Source organism: Delphinapterus leucas, chromosome 10, assembly GCF_059928025.1.
Source record: "Delphinapterus leucas isolate spDelLeu-1000000601 "Yukka" chromosome 10, BTC_Dleu_Yukka2, whole genome shotgun sequence".
Lineage (NCBI taxonomy): Eukaryota > Metazoa > Chordata > Mammalia > Artiodactyla > Monodontidae > Delphinapterus > Delphinapterus leucas.
This window is the reverse complement of record NC_143138.1, coordinates 15341278-15363784: the sequence shown is the minus strand read 5'-3', so window position 1 is coordinate 15363784 and position 22507 is coordinate 15341278.

Sequence of the window (22507 nt, the reverse complement as noted above, 5' to 3'; positions counted from 1 at the left end):
AGTTCCCTACTTGGCTCTAAGCCTTGGACCAGTCACATATACACGTACAGGTTCCCGAGTAATTTCTTTAGCATCCCTGACATTCTCTATCATGAATGTTAAAAAAGCAAAACACAGTTGCTTAAAGGGAGGATATGGGATGAACCCAGCACACCAGCACTGAAGACATGCTTACAAGTACCCAATGTGGACATGATTCATGGTTGGATTATAACATGGCCCCATGATAGCCATCGTTTGGTGACCTGAAATGGAATAACTGCAAACAGTAGCATAGAAAGAAACACTTTAAGCACACCTGGAGCATACTTTAAGGACACCATACACCATCAGCTGTATGGTGATGGATGGAAACTACATTTTTGGCGGTGAGCACGCTGTAGTGTATACCGAGGTAGAAATACAATGTTGTACATGTGAAATTTATATAATGTTATAAACCAACATTATCTCAATAAAAACAAAATGAAAACAAGCTCATAAAGAAAACCCAAATAAATAACTTATACTTGATCAAATCCTATCAAATTTACCTGTGTACAGTGTGGAAATAAAAGTCAGTTATGCATTATTGTTTAACCCCACATATAAAGGCAAAGTCATCAGTGTGATAAGGAAAATTGTGTATTTATGTATCATCTGTTATCCATTGTCTGTGGAGGATAAGAAAGCTATATTGCCCTCTATCATTCTCAATTCACTATTTGGTTCACTTAAATGCATTCATAAGAGATTCTTATAATATACAATGCAAGGCAGGATACTGGTATTCATTGCACGTCAAGAATAGTATTAGGCACTATGTTGTATGATTTCAACTTTCATTTCATTTTTGCAAGCATGGCCTGAGAATAGATATTGTTACCTCTGTTGTTTTCAGAAGAGAAAAGCAAAACCCAGTGAGGTTAAATAATTTATCTATAGCTATGCTTGGGGAGTGCCAGGACCAGGGTTCAATGCCATGTCTGTAAACTCCAGAATCCATTATTTCCCATTACTCCAACAAAAGCACTGGAGAAATCACAAATGTTTACATGCCAGACTTAACAAAGACATTTTTAAGGTGCAAAATATTTTTTAATAGAAGCAATAATCTTCAATTAAAGAAAGAAATTGATGTGTCGATAATAGATTAATTTTCCAAGACCTGATGGCCATTAACTGGTTTAGTATTTATACCCTCTTCTTCCCTAACCCCCCACCTTTGCCCCACTCAGGCTGTAGGAACCTTCCCAACTTTCTATGTGTGTTTGTCCCACTGAAACCCTTATCAACGCTGGGCCTGCTTCCCCCGTGCCTTGTGGATTGGCTCTTAAACATAGAGCAGATTTCTTCTCTGAAGAAACTGAACAGGAGAGGTTCAGACTCAGAGAAACCAGGCATTATCATGGGTGAGGGTGAGGCAGTGGATTGGAAAAAGGGTTTTGAGCGGAAGTGTGCCTAGCGATGCCTAGCGCACAGGGCTAGCTTCTCAGACACAGTCCTCAGGAAGGTCCAGTGCTTGACTGAACGCTCTGCTGCCGCCATCTTGAAGTTCTTAATAGTTTTCTCTTTGAACTTGTGTTTTGTAAGTGAAGTTCGATGGGATGGTGGAGCATGATTGTGAGCAGAGGAGATAGGTGCAATGTGCACGTCCATGGTTCTTTGCCGCCCCATTCGAGGATAGTGTTTGCAACGTCCCATGAGCACAGAGTTCCAATGGATCCAGATGTGTGGTAGTTGGGCAAGCCTCAGAATGAATTCAAGGTAAGTGTGTTAGTCTATAAGAGAGGACACTGAGGCACTGACAGACCCCAAGGGACCACGCTTTCTGTTTAAATCAGAACTAGGGCAATTGCATTCTAAGAAACATGGCCACCAAGGATCCCTACCCCACCCTTTCTTACTCCTGTTGCTTCCCTGTATTAGCCAGACCACCTACAATGAAGACGAAGATAAGAAGGAAAGGGAAAGATAGGGCAAAGCCATAGTTCCTTTTCCTTCCAGCTCTAACTTACTCAGCAGTAAGGTCACGGTAGAGAATGTTGGTAGAACCTATCAAGAAGTGAAATGAAAACAGCTGTATGTGTGTGTCCAGCCGTTGTTTTGGTAAGAATGAAATATACATGCAAGTACACGCTATGCAACAAAAATTATGTAATTTTAGTGATTCTGCCCTAGTTCAATGTTCTTATAATTGCATGTAAAAGTGGCATTGCACAATATAAAGATGAACAGTAAAATTCATGCTAATAATGTAAAATTTTAATTTTTTTTACTTAGAACAACTTTAAGTAGCAGCTAAAAAACACCGTGACCAATTGAGAGAGAGACTGCAGAAGAGGGGGAAAAGCTTTCTATTTTACTAACTTTAATGGAATTTTTCCTGCTTTTGGAACAAAGGGCCCACATTCTCATTTTGCACTGGGCCCTGTAATTCATGTAGTTGGCCCTGGCAGAATGCTTGCCTCTCCCTGAGGGTCAGCAGTCAGGATTTTACCCTGATGAGGGAGATGGGTGGATTCTACCCTGGAAGCAAAGAACTTCCATGAACTTAGGAGTTTACCAATATGCAGTGAACCTTCGCCCCATTCACTCTAAAGAGAAACCTACGAGAGTGTGGGCCCTCCCACGTGCACTGGATTTCCCATCGGTGTTTGGCCTCACTCTGTGAACAGATAGCCAAGGACCTGCAAACATCATCACAAAATTTTCAGCCCTTTCATTATCCTGCTACTCTTCTCTGACTTAGAAGATGCCCTCCTTCCCAATTCACCACAGATGTAGACCTAAGTAATTACAAATAGCAGATGCAATTTTAGTAATTGCATTTCTTGTCTGAAAGCGGTCTTCATAGAAAATATAACTTTAGGTGAGCTTCTCAAGAGTCGGTTTGCATCAAGAACAAAACCCTTGCAGATAGCTGGTGAGCTGTGATCAAGTGAAAAAGTCAGTCTAAACTCTACATTTAATGCAGTTGATGAAGTCATTAATACCAATTTTTGGAGAAATATGTTCATGCTGGGCATAAAGGAAAAGGATTTAAACAGGTGGCTGAGATATTTGGGGAAAAGCCCAATTGATTTTAAATTGCAATTCAGAGTGAAGAACAGAATGTTGATACTAGCAGTGTCTGGCAGGCAGCTCAGTGGAATATTAGGTTTTGCTAGAAACAGGCTTCATACCAACCTGACGAGGCTCATTTCTGAAATTGGAAATCTGACAGAAATATGGGAAGTAGTGTATGCATGGTTATATCCTGAAGCTGGCCAAAAAATAGTTCTTGACCATCCACCGTCCTTGGCTGTCTACAGGTGATTTGGGGGTGTGGTGGGGGGTGGTATATGGGAAGAAAAGCAGGAAGATTTATGATCCGTTTAAGAGAAATGAGACGTATTTCTTACCTTTAAATAAGTTAAACAGAAACTTTCTGGGAAGAGGGGCATCTTCTAAGTCAAGTGATCCAACTGGCTCTTCTGCCTCTTGAATCTTATCTCCGTTGTACCCGCTGCTCTGAGTCTATTCTGTGGGGCTATACAGAAAAATGTAACCCTCTTCCCCATGACAGCCCTTCCCACTTTTGAAGGCAGCTACAGTGTGTTCTGTAAACATCTCTTTGGAGGATCAGACAGCCCTCTTTCCTTCAGGCTTTCCTCATCGCAAAATTTTCAGCCCTTTCATCATCCCGCTACTCTTCTCTGACTTTGTTCACTTATCAAAAATTTATTGTGCACTAACTACCGGCCAGGCATGCTTAGAGCTAAAGTACCAACATAAATAAGATATAGTTCCTTCCATGAATGAGTTCTGGGGCTAGTGGATGAGACAAATGAAAGAACTATATGCTGTGATAAGTGCTACAGTACAGATACGCATGGAAGATATTATGGGAGAATCATTTGCTTTTTTGTGCAGAAGCAAGTAATATGTTTCAGGAAGGGTTTGACTGGTGCAGAGCAGAAAGGGCCTCTCGTATCTTAGAATTTAAAAAATCTCATCCGTAACTCTATTTATGGGCCCCTTTTCATACCTAATGTTATTTATGACTTCTTCTTTGATCTCTTTTTCTTTACTCTACTCATCAACAATTATCTATTTTATTGGTTCTTTTTTTGTTTACATCTGCTTTTATTCTTATCGATTTTTTCTACTTTTAAAAAGTGAGTTTTCTATTGTTTCTAGCTTTTTGAGTTCATTAATTTTCAGCTTTCTTGAGCTCTAGTACATTCTTTTAGGTCAACACATTTCCTTTGAAGGAAAGGAAAGCCACACTTCATAGGTTTTGGTGTAGGAGGTGGTTTTGTGGTTGCTCAGTTATGACCAATTTGTAAAGTTAGGTTTATCTGACCCCAAAGTTCTCCCAGTGACTCTCTTCAGATCCTGTCATGCAGAAGCCCTGCACAGAGTCTGAGGTCCCTGCTAAGAGGAACTTGGAATGGTCACCCCTGCAGAGGGTCACTCCCCTTGCAGCATCCCTTTGCCCTCCACAGCCATTTTGAAAGAACAGCAAAATCCCCCCTAATTAGGGCAGACAATGAGGGGAGCTGGCAAATGGGTGTGTTTTTCTTAACTGTGTTGCCAACATGAGGAAATGAGTTCTGGAGAAGGACCCCTTGCCAGAACAACTCGTTAAAACAGGAGTATGACACGCGGCTGGGGGCTGGGCGTGTGTAAATCCACTCTCCTACTCATTCAGAGCAGGAAAGTTCAGTGTGAGCACAGGTGAGCCTCATAAAGCTTTGTTTCACGTGGATGCCTGCTGGGCTGGCGGTTAAGAAAATGTTGTAGCCCATCTGTTGCTCCCTTCCCCTTCTTTTTTTTTTTTTTGCGGTACGCGGGCCTCTCACTGCTATGGCCTCTCCTGTTGCAGAGCACAGGCTCTGGACGGGTGCAGCCGCTCTGCGACATGTGGGATCTTCCCAGACTGGGGCACGAACCTGTATCCCCTGCACTGGCAGGTGGACTCTCAACCACTGCACCGCCAGGGAAGCCCATCCCCTTCCTTCTTAAAATAGCCTTTTCTTATCAACCTTCCTTCAGGACACAGCGGTTTCATGCTCTGCTCATCCACTTCCCTATACAAATTTGCCCTTAAGAAAAGATCCGGAAAATCCAAGATATAAATAATTGATAACTTAATATACTGCCTGACTGAGACTGACATTCATTCTAAAGGGACACAAAACCTTAAGTTAGAGGAAATCAGTGTGTATTTGTAGACTTTTCATCATCAGTGGAATAAGGGACGACTTGGAGGCAGTTGGAGATGCAGACTCTCGTGAGGATGGGGGCTTGGCTAGTGACTTAAATGAGCAAAGAGGACTGGGTGTATGTAAAGCAGTGGTTCTCAACCAGGGAATATTCACCCCCCCAGGGGACATTTGGTAACGTCTGGGGACATTTTTGGTTGTCCTAACTGGGGTGAAGGTTACCACTGGCATCTAGTGAGTAGAGGCTAGGGATGCTGGGCAGTCCCCCACAGCTAGGAATTATCTGACCCCAAATGCCAAGAGTTCCAGGGTTGAGGAACCTTGGTGTAGACTGACATAGACTTGATAGTGACACTGGCCCCCATGTTGGAGAGACAGCAGGAGAGCTTCAGTGTGCCAGTTGGAGACCAACCACCTTCCCTGAGTAAAGGAATTTCACCTACTTAGCAATCAAGAGTACTGTCCTACGACCCAGTACAGACCGATCTGACTTCTTTGGATAATTCTGAAATCCAGATTTTTACATGAACATTTAAAAATACCAGCAATGAATCCAAATGGACAAAGTTGAGAGAGCCACAAAAAAGACGACCATGAGCTGCACTTGGCTTCTGGGTGGCCACCTACAAGCTCTGACCCAGACAGTTTTGTCCCAGGAAGTACAGTGTGGGTTGTAAATCCAGGGCTTGAAGGTACCAGGGGAAGGTTCTGGCCATCAGTCCTTCTGTCTGCAAAGACCACGACTGTCCTACTGAGGCAGGAGCCAAGGGGAGGCCTGTTTCAGCTCTGTGAGAAAAAAAAAAAAAAAGTATTGGTGCTCTTAGATTGCTCTAGCACTATTTAACATAGTTTTCCAAAAGCAATTTTACCTTTTCCTCTTGTAAAGGTCTCTTGGGCTCAATATGTACATTTCAGATTCTGGACTTCTACTAATTCAAATATCTAACTGACAGAGTTGCCAAAAAGGTTAAATAAGATAATATATAAGAAAGTTCATAGTGTAGGGTTGTCTGGCACTAAAAGAAATGTTAGCTGACCCTAAATACAAAGATAATTCTTCACTATTTGAAAGGGACTATAGATATATTTTTTAACTGGATAGAATTAGTGACCAGCTCCTGGGATAATGAGCTGAGTTCACCCGCTTGAATTTGGAGGGCAAACACATGTTCTTTGTGTCTGGGAGGTATGCTTGAGATTTCCTTTGTCTCTCCCTGCTTTGGGGAAAAGCAAATTTGGCATGGCCTTTGAATGACTGCCTCTCCCCCACTTTTTTTTTTTTTTTTTTTAGTATGAAAGCTTTGTAAATTCGCCCTTTTATAAACAAGCACCATCTTCATACCTGCTGAAACCGAATTCTCATCCAGAGGCTAGGAAATGAACAAAGGGGGCAGTAATACCAACTGCATGCAGACAGCTCAGCCCACGCAGGTACACAGGCATGGCTGCACCAACAGGGGAGGGAGGCCCTTTGTAAAGAACCCTTTTTATTGTGACTCTTTCACCTCCCCCAGCCCAGCCTGAGCCATGAGAAGAAGAGTGTTGTCAATGAGACAGGCCAATTTTACCCATCTTACACAATCGTGCATTACAGACTTTCCAAGAAGACGCCATTCAGGGTGAATCACCAAATTCAGGATGAAAAGGTTTTGATTTGCAAAAGCACTCAAGCATTTCTCTTTAGAGCTGGAGATGGCAGGGAAGGAACCGACGTGCACGCAGCTGCTTCACCTTTGGGCCAGGTGCACTGGCAAGCACTCCCTGGTGGAGCAGGGCGAATGCACCCAGCATTCACAGGCGCCTTTGTCACGCGCTGGGTGCCGGGGGCCATGAATGCCTTATTTAAGGCAGAAAAGAATGAGAAGGTGCTGGTGACTGTGGGGTATTGAAACGTGTGGAACTGAGTCAAAGCATGAACTGCGGGTTAACATCAACTGAAATTAATGTTTAAATTTTCAGGTTCTCAATTCGATTTCATCAACACAGGCAAGAGGTGATGAGAAAGAATGCTAGATTGAGGATTGTATCATTTTGGATGATTTCAGCTACTGATGACAGAAAATTTATCTCAAGTGACTTCAACCCTTATTGCTCATAGCTTGGGCTCAGGACCGCCAGGATCACCATCACCATCACCTGGGGGCTCGACGGAATTGCAGAATCCACAGCCCCAACCCAGACCTGCATCAGAATCTGCACTTTTACAGGACACACAGGTTATTTGCAGGCACATTATGGTTGGAGAAGCCCAGCCTTAAACAAGAGCTCTGTTGTTGTTGTTTTTTTTAAATCTCAGAGACCAAGTCGACTAGAGGTAGGCAGTTCCAGGGTTGGTTAATTCAGCAACTCAACAATGTCAAGAAGGGCCTGGGTGTTCTTTATTTTTCTGCTCTGCTCTGCTAAGTGTGTTTACTTTTATACTCCGATTTATCTTCCTGTGGTCACAGATGGCTGCAGAAGCTCCAGACATCACCTTGAGCAGCCGAGTGAAGGGGTAGGAAAAAGGAAGCTTCCTCTTACCTATGCCTTTTTAACAGCAAAGAAACAGTTTCCAGGAGCCACCTAGTACATTTCCTTTCACATTATACGTCTCATATCTGATTGTCCAGAATTTCAATCACTTGCCCATTCCTAAACCAATAACTGGCAAAAGGATTAGAATAATGATGATTGGCTAAGAACAATGAACATTTAACCTCTGGAACCAGGTAGGAGCCTGGTCTTCTTTGACGCACATGGCGATTAATATATGAACAAAATGGGTTTCTGTAACTTGGAAGAAATAAGAGTGGGTAGGAGAGACAGCAGGTGGGAAGAGCAACAGTGTGTGCTGCAAGAATTTTTTAAAGGCTGCTCACGTATATTTTGGGACATTAGGAATTTCCTCATGAGTGTTTGTTTGAGAGATAAAAATGAACCCTCCATGAGGGGGTCCCTCTATGACTGAGCCAAGAGATGCTGTCCGAGTGACGTGTATAGCCTTGGATAGTTGGTGCTACAGAAAGTTCTTAATAATAGAATAATGCAATTATAAGTTTTAAAACTAGACAGCTAGAAGGGATGTTTTAGGTTACTTAGTGTCATGCCTGTACACTATAAACGAACAAAAAGTCTACATAATCTGTACATTGATCAGTTATGTGCTACCATCTTGATGGACGTAGTTCATTCTTTCAATTTGACGTCTGGACTTTAAAGAAGTATATAATTTTACCTTTCTGGGGAACATGAATGATTATGTAGAATGAATCACCTAGAGGCCATTTTAAGACCATCTAAGAGAAATAGGATTCAGGTAAGCAGGTTGGAGGATCCCAGATGCCATGAAACCATGAGACACCAAAGAGCGAGGTCTGTCTGATGCAATCTGTAGGCACTTGGCAAGTGTTTGTAGAACAATTATCAGTGGGTAAATGAATCAAATGTAATTGTATGTTTCTCTAAAGAAAATTTTCATGTGACCTGCCTTCACCATTAGCATTCTTATTTGCTATACATTGTTTTTACTGGTTTGTTCTGAATAAGTGGAAGAGAACCAATGGATCCCTGGGCATCCAGGATACTTTCTCTTTCATACTCTTATTTCTGAGGGTCTGAAAGAGAAATGCAAATACAACATTAGGCTCCATTAATAAATGAGATGAGAAAGCTGAAGTTCAGAGAAGTTAATTAGCCTAAGGACAGCCACTTACCTGTGGAGTTAGGATTTGAACTCAAGACCATCTGACTGAGCCTTTAACACCATGATAGCAGTTAATCTATCTAAGCATTGATTGTATGCTAGGTATTGTTCTAATGTGTTATCCATGTAATCCTTGCAAAAAGCCAATGAGGTGGGAAATGTTTATTATTCCACTTTACAGGTAAGGAAACTGAAGCTTAGAGAGGCTGAGTAACCTACCTGTATCTACACAGCTATCCCTGTTAACCCTGGACATGAACTTATGTCTGTCTGACCCTAGAGCTCCATGCCCCACTGTCATGTTATTGCTTACAGATGGTGGAGCCCAATATTGTATCCTATGTTGCTCAAGAGAGCAGAATTCAGATTTAGAAAACCTTTTAGGAATTGGTCTGTGCCCACAATAGACTTGTCTGCCTCAGCTACATGTGAGCTGGTGAAAGGTAATAAACATTGTCAAGGAGGCATAGCTGAATTTACTACATGGAATTAGAGGTAGGATTGGGTTATTTCTAAAGTCTTTTTCAAGAATGGGGTTCTATAAATAGTCTAAATCTTTTTTTAGGCACTTTTATTTTCCGTACTGGGCCATTCACTTAATCAGAAGTGTATACTTTGCAAGGGAAAGAAATAGGTAGAAAAAGGAGACTCTTATTTTCATCTTCTTGTCCTTTGCTCTCCCACATGCCTACCCCACCTCTAGCTCTTACACTCAAACCCCTACACTTGCAAATTTACTGTAGATGACATTCTTTTCCGCCTCTGGTAAAGCAGTTTCCACACTTTCCCGCTTAAATAAGAGTTGAACAGTGTTTAGATATATTTACCATCCCTCCCCCAAACACCAACATCTGATTATCTAAAAGCATGTGTCTTAAAGTTGTGAGCAAGTAGTCAAAGATTCCATCGATGCAAAGCTTAGATAACATTTCAATGCAGAAAGTATTTGCTTAATTTCTGTGAGGTTAAGATGGTAGTCAGTGGAATCTCTGATTGGTTTTGAGAAATGGATACAAATTTAATGTTTGCTCAGATAAACATTTTCAAATGTCTCAATCTAGTTTGGCTCCATTCTGGGGAATGATGCTTCAGTAACTTGAAACCTTACTAAGTGAAGTCATCCTGTCTTTGAAACAGTCGGCTTGAGCTCAGAGGGCAAGCTTCTCAGGCTAATACTAGGCACTTTCTTTTTTCTCTCTCTGTCTCTCTTCCCTTTTTCTTTGTCCTGCACTCTCCTTCTTTCCGTTGTCTACCTTTTCACTTTGAAAACCACTGATTTCAAAAATGCATCTGTAGCTGTTACTTTTGCATGCATCTGATTTTATGGGTTTGTGGAGCTCCTGAAGTTAAATTAATTTTAAATGGATTTTAATTACTAATGCTTTGGGCCATTGCCTTTAGCAAAGTCAACAAAACAATCAGGGTTACCTTAGTTTGTCTTTTTGAGGAATGTATTCACCCGTTTGGGTGAATACTTACTAAACAGAGCAGTTTTCTAACTAGAAACATAAATAAAATAAAGCTACTGCTATATTTGAAAGTCTGAATATATTTCTTTTCAAAAACAGCCACCCTTGATTTAAAAAATAGGATTTTAAATGAGCACAAAGGGATTTCTGTTTGTCAGTAATACCTCATTATTTTTCAAAGGTGGAGAGGGTCCTAGTCGTAATATTATGCTATGTAAATGCTGAAGCAGAGGCTAAATTATGACCTGAAGGTTTGAATTCTGTTCTTAGCCCCACACAGAGTGCTTTGTATGTAACAGTAAAGAAACTGGGTTCCTTCTCAATACAGTGTCCCCTTGTAAATTAAGGGTAATCAACTCCTAGTTGAAAAGTGAAGGGATAATGAGATAATGTTCAAAATGGCTTTTAAGTGTCTACCTATAGAGGTTGAAGGTGAAAAAAGAACATTGTGATGTCTGTGAATACCCCCTCCCGGGAGGGAAGGCTACTCACGTTGTTCCCAGTGGAATGTTCTGTTCAATCAGGGGCCGTCACTTGAGTGGTTTGATAAATAATAAGCTTAGATTGACTGCAGATAAAAATGGGAAAGGTTGATTAAGTCATTGAGTTCCTTGACAGTTTTGCAAACCAAGCAATTTCTGTAAGGATCAGACTTAGACTGTGTAGTACACCGTCCAACCAAACCACCAAGGTCCGGGGTTCCACCTACCGCCCCTTCCCCCAGAAAAGATCGCAAGATTTCTACTATTTTCTCTGAAAATTGATATCAAATTTCCTTCATCTAAATGTATGCTACTATTATTAATGATTCCCAAGTGGTCTCTAATACCTCTTTTATCCTTCTTAGTTGAAAACATGCTAAAATACACCCAGGTAATAGAAACACCCATGGTTGTCAGCTGGTTAATTCATTAATCAGTTAAATTCATTGTGTAGCTTGACAGATATAAGAATCTTTCTAAGCAGAATATTAAAACTCTATCTTAATGTCCAAATACATGAATATAGAAGATAATTAGAAAGGAAACAGTGATTTAAATAAAAACTCCAAATATAAACTTCCTGGGACAAGTTCAGGAAGAGAAAAGGAATTTTTTTCCCTGTAGTTTCTCTCTAGAATTGACTTCCCACTCCTATTTAAAGCAGCCCCCAATAATCCTATTTAAATCACACAGTGTATCTAAATGTGCAAAGAAATAAATATACAAGCAATTATTTATTAATAGCAACAATATATTATGAGTGTCTAATGTTTTACAGTTTCCAGAGCGTTTAAACTCACTCTTTTTAGTAATATCTGCTTATTTCCATCCAGGTTTAAAAAATGATCTGTGTAATTGTTTCACCTTTATAATAGAACTCATCTTTCATTCATGTAATACTTGTTTGATTCGTGTGTATTTGAAAATTTAAAAAGTAGATGACTTTTAAGGGCACCCATGAAGTTCAGATTCCAGGGTTTTGCATAAACACTGCCATAGGCACGCACATGGACACGTACACACACGTACATCCACTTTGCTTCTTTATCTTTGTCTTGGCTGGTATTCCTGGTCAGAAATTACTTTTCTCTCAAATCCCCCTTGATAACTCAGATTATATGTGATTGCTTTCAATGGTTGCCCACCATTAAGGAGTTTTCTTTTTCCTTCTTTTTTTAAAAAAATATTTATTCATTTGGCTGTGCCGGGTCTTCCTTGCAGCATGTGGGATCTTTTGCTGCGGCAGTCTTTGCGGCGTGCAAGCTCTTCGTTGTGGCACACAGGCTTCTCTCTAGTTGTGGCGTGAGGGCTCCAGAGCACATGGGCTCTGTAGTTTGTGGCGTGCGGGCCCTCTTGTTGAGGCCTGCGGGCTCAGTAGTTGTGGCACGCAGGCTTAGTTGCCCCGTGGCACATGGGATCTTAGTTCTGCAACCAGGGATCTAACCCGCGTCCCCTGCATTGGAAGGAGGATCCTTTACCACTGGACCACCAGGGAAGTCCCAAGGAATTTTCTTTAAAGGCCAAGAGGCTGGATAGAAAAAAAGATGAATCAGAGAAAGGAAAAAAAAAAAAAATTGAAGAAAACATACTTGGGTAAAAGAGGGAAAAGCAAATGACATCTCTTTTAGTTATATGGGTGTTTCCAAAACTTGTGCCTTTCTCCACTATGTATAATTTAAGCTCCATGTGAATTCTCAGTACTTTGGAATAAATTTTGGAGTAAATTTTCTTGTTCTGATTCACCTTAAATATAGATCACTATTTGAAAAAACAATAAGTGATAACTTATTTTTTCAAGCAAACAGGGACAGAAGAATTGACCATAGGGAACCTCAAAAAAGAAGCAGGGGAGAGGGGAATTTGCAGGGTGAAATGAAAGTGTTTGATAGGAACAAAAACATAAGCTTGCGATGACTAAATCACAGAACTTGAGTGATGAAGGGAACCTCAGCTCATCTTTAATTTCTTTGTCTCTGCATCTTGGGTAGTTACATGCACATAAAGGAGCCTCCAATGAAAATGTCTTCACAGTCATATTTTATCACTGTTGTGCCCCCCCATCCCCTCATTCCAGCCACACAGGCCTTTCTTTACTCCCCCAAACATTCAAGTTTCCCCTCCTGTATCAAGGCCTTTGCAATTGTTCTACTTTGTTGAAAAAGTCACCAGAAACAGCATTGGTCTAGAACATGTTTGGTCTGCCAGGACAACCCATGATACAGCTGGTTCTACAGATGTGGAGTATGACACACAGCATCCTAGCAGGGTCACTCCAGTGGGACACTGGAACACGCTGTCAAGGAGAGTGCAAGGCAAAGTGATGGCATGCCACTGAGGAGTGAATCTCAGTAACAGCCAAGCATCTAGAGGAGGCATCAAAGGAGAAAGAGAAGTGGTCATGGAAATGGGAGGCATCAAAGGAGAAGGAGAAGTGGTCATGGAAATGGGATGTATCAGCTTAGGGCAATGTCTTAGGAGACAAAGAAAGAAATGTTTTAAGAAGACAGATATAACCAGTATTGGACATGGTACTAAGCACAAGGCTGGCAGGTAGAAAAACACTTCATGGTGCCATTCATTCATCCATTCTTTAATCCAGCCATTCATTCTACAGATATGCATGTGTAGCTAAGTGGCAGGTGCTCATCACGAAGAAGTAAACAAAACAAACACAGTCCTGGGCTTCCCTGGTGGCGCAGTGGTTGGGAGTCCGCCTGCCGATGCAGGGGACGCGGGTTCGTGCCCCGGTCCGCGAAGATCCCACATGCCGCGGAGCGGCTGGGCCTGTGAGCCATGGCCGCTGAGCCTGCGCGTCCGGAGCCTGTGCTCAGCAACGGGAGAGGCCGCGGCAGTGAGAGGCCCGTGTACCGCAAAAAACAAACAAACAAAAACACAGTCCCTGCTCCATCCTAAAGCTTATATTCTGAGGGAAGCGGGAGTGGGGTGAGGAGAGACAAGAAACAAATTCAAAATAAATATATAATATAATATCAGGTGGCAATAAATGCTATGGATAAAGCAAAGCAAATTAAGGAGATAGAAAGATCAGATGGTACTACTTTGGGTAGGGCAGGCAGGGAAACCGCTCTTTGGGAGGGTATTTCAGTGTAGAACAGAATGAAGTGAGGCATGAGATGCTAGCGTTTGTGATGATGGATGAGATGCTCTGCTGCTGAAAAGTTGAAGAGGGTGGCATGAACGGTACCAAGGGATGAGAGAGTTATAAGAAGGAGAAAACTGTCAACAATTCAAATGCATTGAGATGTCAAAGTAAAGGAGAGGAAAGCGTTCATTGGATTGTTGGGTTTGACCGTTAGAGAGGTTAGTAATCCTGAAGAGAACAGTGGCAGTGACTTGTTTGGGAGACAAACTGCAGATGACGAAGGAGTAAGAGGGTAATAGGAAATGGAGAGAGGGGAGATATTTTGAAAAAGTTTAGCGATGAAGGAGAGTGGTTAGGGGAGTAGCTAGATACAAAATGATATAAAACTAGTTTTTTGTGTTTTTTTTCCCCTCTAGACCAGGGTTTCTCAACCTTGGCACCATGGACATTTGGGGCAGACGATTCTTTGTTATGGGAGCTGGTGAGGGGACTGCCCTATGCATTGTAGGATGTTCAATAACATCCCTGGCCTTTACCTACTAGATGACAGTATCACCCCCTCCACCCAGTTTTAACAACCAGAATTATCTCTAGACATTGCTAAATGTCCCCTGGTTAAGTCACCCCCACTTGAGAACAAATGCTCTAGACCAAGATGACCTGTGTTGTTTGAAATGATGGACAAAGAGCCCCTGGAGAGGGAGAGAGAAAAGAGATTGAAAACGAAGGGTCTTAATGTGAGGAGCCACGGTCAGGAAGTTCAGCTCGTCTCCCCTGCAGAAAAAGCAGAACTATAGGGACTATTAGTCAATGCTGTGTTTTGTGAGTTTAGGAACAAGTGTTACTCCAAATTAAGAAGGGAGCATTCAAGCTTAAAATTAGAAAAGAAAAAATATATTTGTTGTAACAATTTGGAAGCCAGCATGCAAACTTTCAAGGAAAAGCAGTATTATTAAAAAAAGAGACACCATCAGTTATCCTTTTACGTTTTAGTAGGATTGAGACAAATGAGCACACACTTTGAGTTGGAGAGTAGATCATGTGATTCACAAATTGCCCCTTAGCCTGGGAAGTCCTTAACTTGGGATTGAAGACAGATGTTTCTGATGTGACTCATGTATTTTTACCACTTTCTCATGGGCACAGACCGAGTTTATTCCTTTCTGTGTCCTGGTGATGTCAGTGTCTTGTTTACACAGGATGAGCCAGCCTAAGTCAAAACTAGCCCTAAGTCATGTGGTGTATGGTAAAAATACAGAGGCGGGTTTCTCTTTAGACAGAATATAGTTGCAGGCTCTAAGGGAATAGACTCGATTTCTGGGTTGAATACATGAACTTTAGATATTTGGGAATGTTCTAGAATAACAGAATTTCAGAGTAGAGAAAGATTGTCACAGTTACCTCCACAAACATTTTACCACTTCTCAAGGTGGCCTTTCAAGTACTGCACATTAAAAATACACAAAAGTTGTCTCCTAGGGCCAGAACAAATGTGAATATACTACTTTGCAATTAAGTATTTTCCCCCCTAAGTTAAAATCAAATGTTCATCTATACCTGAAAAGACAACTGGCATTTACTGAAAATGTACTATATTAGAGAGAACTACTATAGTTATTTTATGATGTGATTTCCTTAAAGCCTCATGACAATTTAGTGAGCCAGGTATTATTCCCATAGGCAAGCAAGAAAAACTAGCAATCATGCAGAAAATGATACTGCAAAACCTAACAGTGTAGAAACAGCTCTTTTATGTCCAGAGTTGATTTGGACATTCCTCCCCCAATGATTTTTACCTGTCTGATGAGATCTCAACTTCTTTTTAACAGTAAATACACAAATTGAACTACTTTGGAACTGATATTCAGCAATTGAGTTCATCCAGCCAGACTCTGGTCAGTAGAGTTGAGTTAGCAGACATGATTTCGGTTCCCCACGTCCTGTGTAACAGAGCACCCTTCAGCCTCTCCTGGCAGACCTCTCTAGCAACACACTCTGGAAATGATCCCTTGAGGCTCCTATCAGATGTCATGAAGAGGTAAGTTTCTTTGAGATTTAAATTATGGGGCTTCCCTGGTGGCGCAGTGGTTGAGAGTCCGCCTGCCGATGCAGGGGACACGGGTTCGTGCCCCGGTCCGGGAAGATCCCACATGCCGCAGAGCGGCTGGGCCCGTGAGCCATGGCCGCTGAGCCTGCGCGTCCGGAGCCTGTGCTCCGCAACGGGAGAGGCCCGCGTACCGCAAAAAAAAAAAAAAAAAATTATGGACTCGGGTTTGGCCATTGGCCTCCATATGAGAAGATAGTTACGATCTTTTAATTGAGTATAGTTTTTGTAAGCAAGCTTGTGTTGCAAGATTTGTTGGAATCTATTACATCTAAAAGAAAAAAAACCCTCAGAAAATCATTAATTTCTAATAAGTAATTTATTTCAATTGTAAGGACCCTTTCCGGTAGTTCTGGTCTAATCTGTGTACTTTCTTAACTGTCAGGGTAACTGTTACCGTGTACTTGTTATACTATATATATATACATATATATATATACATCTTCTGCTCTTAATGTTTTGTTTGTTTGCTTGCTGCCTTTTCATTTGGCTCTTAAGAGCCCCCATAACCCACAATAACTTGCAGACTCTATTTAGCCCTGGGGGAAAAAAAGAGCATCTCTGATAAGCATCACTTCTCCCAAATATTATAAAGGGATACACTGAAGTGACTTAAAAAAAAAAAGAAAGAAATCTGTGGATATAAGCTTCAGGATATGCAGTGTAAAAGCATCCCAGGAGTCTTTAATCCAGCATCTCACCCAACTGAACAAGGGATCTCTTCCCAATGTGCCTGCAGATGAAATGATTGGGAAGGCGCAGTTGGGTGGGCCGGTGGGGAAAGATAGATGAGTGGCCTCTGTGTATGTGAGGCAGTCAGCGAGAGAGGCAAATCCCTCCCCCTACTCCCATGGCTGTGTGTGCCACTCTTCCTCTGTACAGAGACAATTTGCTTTTCATGTAGTAATGAAGAACAATGTTAACAGACAAAGGAGCTTCTAGTTTATTATTGTGCTGTCTTTGACTAGAGCTCGATGCTGGGAAAAATGGTAATTCACAGTGTGAATGCTTCTTTTCCAGCCTTACGGGTTATGGCTGAGCATGTACATTGTATATTGCAGATGGTACAATAGAGAACACTGTGAGAACGAGGAAAGAATGAATTACAGCTTTTTTTTCCCCCTTGCTGCCAAGAAACCAGGAATTTCTTCACAATGATTTTTATTTATGACTGTGTGTATATGGGTTATTCCTGAGCAATATACACCGCTGGATTCTGATAAATGATTTTAGGTTTTAGTGTTTTTAAATTAATGTATAAAATCTACCAAGATGCTCTTAGAACACCTGTGTTCTGCTTTTTCCCCCAGTAAACTGATACAAGGCACAGGTGGTGCCTCATTAACTTATTTCATGCAAATAAAAACATATTGCATGATTTCTTCTCCTTAACTATATAATCACTGAAACATGATCGCACTGATTAACGCAACAAACTTTGGGAGGGGAGCATTCAGCATCTCTTGTCGGTTCTCTTAGGCTGAAGGGATTTGCAGACCTTGTAAATCTGATTTAAATGGAAAAGTAGTGGGAATGTCTCTTTCCTATGTAAGAAATATGTTTTCCTCTAGTCTTTTCTGTATGTCATAGGACCCTCTGCGATATATAATTGGAAAAAAATTTTCCAAATTTCCCATGGAGGTAGAGGGATTGGGAGCCCAGATGAAGAGCCATCTCAAATAAGCATGCTTAGGTGTCTTGATTCAGTGTTCAGATATTCTTATCGATGATTTCCAGAAAGTGACATTGATTTGCTTTGGAAACAATGATGGAAAAATAGTGAATGTGTACTGGAATGCTTTTAGAGCTCTAAAATCATACTGGAAAATGTCCGAGCATTCCAACCCAACTATAAACAGTACCATGCTGTATTTATGGGGGATGGCAAGTCTGTTTTTAAAAGTCTTTTGCAATATTATTTCTGTTTTTAATTTATTGAATTAAAGCCAGATTTATTCATTAAGATAATACACTTCAAGGTTAACTGCCATTTGCTGTTCATTTAGGCAAGCTATTGTACAGTTATGTAAATTTCATGAACAGAGACACTACTTAAGTGTCTTAATTACAAGCAAAAAGTGTCATTTAAATATGAATTAAGTGAATAGTTGCCAGTATTTCCTGTTCCTGTATTTTCTATCTTCTTAAAATCTAAGGGCTACCCTATGATCTGTACTGTGTCCTAAGATTCTTTTGCCTGTAAAAGAAAAACACCCCTACTACGAAATATTATTTTTAAGGGTAGGAAAACATGCAAAAAATGCCATCATCTCATTGATAATGAATCAGAGAAATATCTAAATAAGAAGGTGACCATTTTTTTCCAGTTGGCCCCTGACAGTCATTTTCACATTGTTACTGAAATTTAAAAAAAATTATTCCATCTTATACTAGGGGGGATAATTTGCTACATGTGTCATTTGCTCAAATTCACCCTACATGTGAATTCGTATTTTTTAAAATACCCTCTTTTAAATCTACCCATTTATAATGCATCCAAACATTCAGTTTTCCGACTCAGACAGTGGGATGAGCATACTTTTACCACCGCTTTAACTTTGTTGAAAGAAACCGTTATTTTAAACTGAGAACTGTCACAACTATAGTTGTGGTTAGCGAAAGTGACCCATAACCTGATACTCTGCTGATTTCTGTGAAATAATTCCCTATGCATGTCGGACTTAACTGACAAATATTGTTTTTGTTTCTCGCTGTGTTTTTGGATAGTTCTTGTGTATAAAAATGATCTAGAGACCAATCTGGCATTAATCACGACACGGAAGGGAAGGAGTCACAATTAGTTAGTGAAAACCACACCTCAGTTCTGTGCAGCCCGTTCGCAGCTCCTGTCCGGAGCCAGAAGGCTGCAGGCTGGGAAGATATTCCCAGCCGCCCCCGAAGGTAGCTCCTGCTTGCTCCCCCAGGAGTGAGAAGTTCACTATTCATTCAATGCTTGCATCATCCCTTCCAACATGTTCCCACTGATACATTAAAGGAATTAATTGCTCATAATGATCTCACCATCTGTTAACAGAGGTTCATACCTACAGGCTGGTGGCATGCGGTGGTTCTATTCAGGGATCAATAGGCAATGCCGGGCAGACGCTTTCCCACATTGCCTGCCTTTGCGCGCTGAAAGGGGAGGAGAGCTCGGTGCCGGCCATCTGCTCCTTGTCTTTCTGTGCGAGACCTTGATGCGGTCCAGCACAGCTCTGATCTGACTCCAGTCCGATTGGAATGTGGCTGATCTGAGAGCCTCTCAAAGCTGTGAAAGTGAGTCAAAAGGAGATGCCCATTGTCCGGCAGGGCTGAAAGAAAATGATCACTTTAAAATTCATAACTCCCAGGTGCCTGCCATCTATTCATGGGAAAAACCCTCTGAACTTCTCTTCATTAAAGAGAGAGAGGGGAGTCTTGCTAAAAAGAGAGAAAAGGAAGTAGTTTGTGGGAATGTGCAGGGGATTTTCAGGCTAAACAAATGAGGAATTTGGAATTTTTTCACTTGTATCAAAAGGGCTGTATAGGGAAGGGGAAGCTCTTATTTAAAAAAAAGGGGAGTGGGGAATCCCTTCCTGGGGCACCGTAGCAACTAATAAAGAACATTTTAATTTTTCTCCAGGAAAATTCAAAGATCACCCTGCCCTTTTACTTTTATTACCTGAAACTGAGAAAAAAAAAATTCCTTTTTGATCCTAGACAACATTCCTAGTTGATTTCCATTCTTATTCCAGTGGGATGCAATTTGGGTGGGAATTTAGGGAAGAATGAGAGTCTGGGAAATTCCTGAATATGGTACAGGACCTCAGTGCACACGATGAAACTCAAATCTACCAGGTGTTTCTAAGAAGGAGTTTATTCAGCAGGGTTACCTGTACCCGCCAAGTTATCTGTCAGGAGCAGAGTTCTCGCTGAGCCTTGATCAACAGAAGAGCCATGGAGAAATAGTAAAGAACAAATTTTAAATCTCTCTGCCTAGGCAACTGAAGATGCAACTGAGTTCCAGAACTGCAGGAACTACAGGATTGGTGGATCAACTACTCTTGGTTATTGGTCATCGTAGAAAATTGATGTTGCATCAGAGCCATGTAGGAATTCAAAGAGGATCTGTGGATTAATGAATTGAGAGTCAAACAAAAGTATAAACAGAAAGACCTAACTTCTGTCTCTTGAAAATCTTTTATCTTACAGATACTGACTTAAGGCCCCTAGAGGTTAAGTGACATGCTCTAAGTCACATGTAGTCATAGAATCTGGGCTACAACCTTAACCTGATGGCAATTTTCTTTCTACTGCTTCATGCTACCTCCCTTGATGGGGAGAGTTTTAAATTATTTTTGCTCAACTTTCCCTAATTAAAATATAGATCAGTATTGCCAACCTAAATAATGTAATAGTTCCTTTTAAAATAAATCCTGAGGGCTTCCCTGGTGGCGCAGTGGTTGAGAGTCCGCCTGCCGATGCAGGGGACACGGGTTCGTGCCCCGGTCCAGGAAGATCCCACATGCCGCGGAGCGGCTGGGCCCGTGAGCCATGGCCGCTGAGCCTGGGCGCGTCTGCAACGGGAGAGGCCACAACAGTGAGAGGCCTGCGTACCGCAAAATAAATAAATAAATAAATAAATTAATTAATAAAAATAAAATAAACCCTGAGCTCTTAGGAAGGTGACGAATACCAATATTCATCACCAATACGTACAGAATAGAATATTGATCAAACGAGGCCCTACTATCATACAGAAAGTATTGTAATAGATGTGGCAGAACCTACTGGTGAAACAGGGTAGTAAAGTCCTGTAGGACATCAATAACCAAATACAGGAAGAAGGAACAAGTGTAAGACTTGGCAATCATGCACACAGAGTCAAAAAATCACTCCCTTGACAAACAGGGAGTCAAAAGAAGCAAATGGTGGAAAGGAGATAGAAGAATCTAGAAATAACTCAAACTTCTGAAAATGAGAGAAGATATTTCTGACAGAATCTGTGTTGCTTTCTTAACAAAGAAGAGGCCGGCACCTTGATCATATTTTTTTTCTAGAAATTTAGATTCAGTTTATTAAGAATCATTGTTTTGCTTGACTCTTCCTTTGTAGGAACATATCTTTAATTTTCAGTGCAGTGGACGGGTACATAAAATACTCTGAAAAGAATTGTGACACATTGTTTTTATAGCAGGTTGAAGTGAGAAAAAAAGTAAGCAAGGTCGATTATAGATTTGTTCACTAATCCAATTTAATTCTTAAGTTACTAAATTGTCTGACTCTATAGCTTATATAGATAAAGTCAGAATTGGTGATAGATAAAGTCAGAATTGCTGAGATATGGGTTGGGAAAAAAAAAAACCCAAAAAACTCATGACTAGTACAAGTAGTCTGAGAATTGGGGTGAAGATTAACAGAAGCCAAAAAAGAATAGCTAATGTTTCTGAAGTATTTCATCTTCAGCCTGGAGCTCCAGGGAGACCCCAGAAATTATTCCAGAAAAAGTAAAAAATATAGGTAAACCAATAGAAGAAATGAGTTAAAAGTTACCCACAATCTCCTTACCAGGAAAAACTACCAATAACTTTTTAGAGTGTATATTAAACAACAAAATGAGATCATATTATCTTGAATAGTATTTAAGTTGAAATTATAGATACTTGACCATTTTTGACCTACCAAAACAATGGCAATTTACAAATGGATCCACTTAAAAGCTTTTCACTTAATGACATATTGTGCACCTCTTTCCTCTTCAATAAATAGGCAACCAGATCTATTTTTAATGGATTCATATATGCTTTAGGAACTGTTGGAATAAGTGTTCTCTGAAGGTTCTGAGTGTCTCAGCTCTCTTCAAAATCAGATTTAGAACTGCATGCAGATTTCATAGTAGAACTAAAACAACATGCTGTAGGAATACAGTTCCTCAACCATTTTTCTTAAAAACATATTTGCTGAAATGGATTTGCTATTCGTTTCCTCTTGTATTGAAATGATAGCCCTCTTCCTGCTGATGCATACTCCTCTTCCATAATTGAAAGTGAGTGAGAGGCCATATTCTCAATTGTTAGGCTAGGAGGACTAGAGTTAATGAGGATGTGCCTTAAGAGTGAGGCACACAAAGGTACCCAACTCAAACCCCAACAATGACCACAAGCAATGCACTTGAAAACAACAACAAAACCCCAAACGAACAAACCACCAAACAACAAAACATCAGTGAAGCACAGTACAGGATTCAAAGGCAGTCCATTTCTTTAGTGGTTTTGGGTGAAGAGAACACGGTTGGTAGGACCACAGGGAACAGCTTGATTCCTGGCTCTGCTTTGTGGATTATGGTCCCCAAAGTTTTATCTTTAAGATTCAGATTCTTAAGGTGCTCTGACTCCCAGAGGAATATATAACTGTGAATGGGTTTATATCAACTTTATTTCTAGTCATTCTTTTTTCTGTCAAATGTCGTCTGAGATCTGATAACATTGTTTTTCAGGTTTTT